Here is a 1,301-nt window from a genome sequence, read left to right on the forward strand (position 1 = left end):
GGGGGCAGCATCAGCAAGAATCGGCTCCCTCAGGGGCCACACTCTCCGTTGTTTTGGGGTCCAGGTATGGCCACCTCTGCTCCTGTAGCCTGCCCCTTCCTTGCAGTCCCCCGCATGTGACGGCCAGGCTCAAGCCTTGCAACACACTGCCACGGTTTTGGACTGTCAGCTTATGGCCACAGGGCCAGGTGCCCTGGTGTAGGACGTTTTGACACCTGACTACCCTTCTCTCCCCAGATCCCGTCCCAGGTGAAGATTTCACTCTGAAAGCCAAGTCCTGCTTGGCCCTGGCCCTGCAAGGAACCCAACGTCTCTGGCTCCCATCCCCACTTAACCAGGACGTCCAACTCTACAGTAAGCATGCCAGTAACCAGATTCAGGGTATAGGAGAGCACCTGCCTGCGTCATCACTGCCTTGCTTGGGTCAAAAATGAGAACTCATATTGTCTCGAAGAGAGATGATCATCTAAAAATCATGCTTAATAGGATTATGCTGAGTCCCAATGGAGGGGACCATTCCGGGTTCAGCATCCCCAGTCTGCTCGGGGCCCTGGGGAGCACTGCAGCTTGGGATTTGAGGCGACTGATCCCTCAAGGCTCCACTCTGTGGCTGTGGCCCCCTCCGGGGCCCAAAGGGGTTAAGGCCTTAGCTTTGCCTGGGGACTCATTGACCCTCCTAGGACGCCTCCCGGGGAGCCATTGCTTGTTAACCCTGGTCTCTTTGTGTCTCTCAGTGGGCCATGCTGGCCAGGGTCTCAGCATGTCCTCAACAATGACAGGTGAGTGGAAGCCCCTGGGCATGAAGGGAGGCTTCAGATGCCTTTGTGGTGGGTTCAGGAGGCTGGTGTCTGGGACGTGGCCTCATGGGAATCGGGCCAGGAGACCTGGATGTCCAGAGAGGGTTGACTTCCCCCTTGAAGATCCGCCCTTGGACCCTCCCATGTGCAGGGGAAGTTAAATGTTGTCAGGGTCCTGGACAAGGACCAGAAAGTGCAGGGACACCACCATCAGCCCACGTTCAGCTGAGGGACTTCGCTGCTTCATGGTGTGCCCCATGGGACCATCCAGATGTTGGACGTAGGCCCCTTTGGGACACTGGTGACTGTCCCAAATGGCCCTGGGCTGTTCCTGAAGCCCTCAACCTTGGTAAGGTGTCCCGGGCTGGAGAGCTCAGAGCTTTTGCATACATTGACTCCCAAGAGGCTTGAGCCCCCTTGGGGAGGCTGGAGAGTTCCCTTCCCCGATCTCTGTGGCTGCTGAGACAGGAAGGGCCCACCAGGCTTAGGAAGGGAATCTCATGT

At 57.6% G+C, this 1,301-nt stretch overlaps 1 non-coding gene across 1 annotated transcript; it reads left to right on the forward strand.

The window, feature by feature from the left end:
- The first annotated feature begins 421 nt into the window (after positions 1–421).
- Positions 422–502, forward strand: LOC123324010. The gene has a single exon (XR_006539585.1). It is a non-coding gene; the product is annotated as a small nucleolar RNA SNORD115 (small nucleolar RNA).
- The last annotated feature ends 799 nt before the right edge of the window (positions 503–1,301 follow it).

The sequence above is a fragment of the Neomonachus schauinslandi genome, unplaced genomic scaffold, assembly GCF_002201575.2.
Source record: "Neomonachus schauinslandi unplaced genomic scaffold, ASM220157v2 HiC_scaffold_6462, whole genome shotgun sequence".
In the NCBI taxonomy this organism is placed as follows: domain Eukaryota; kingdom Metazoa; phylum Chordata; class Mammalia; order Carnivora; family Phocidae; genus Neomonachus; species Neomonachus schauinslandi.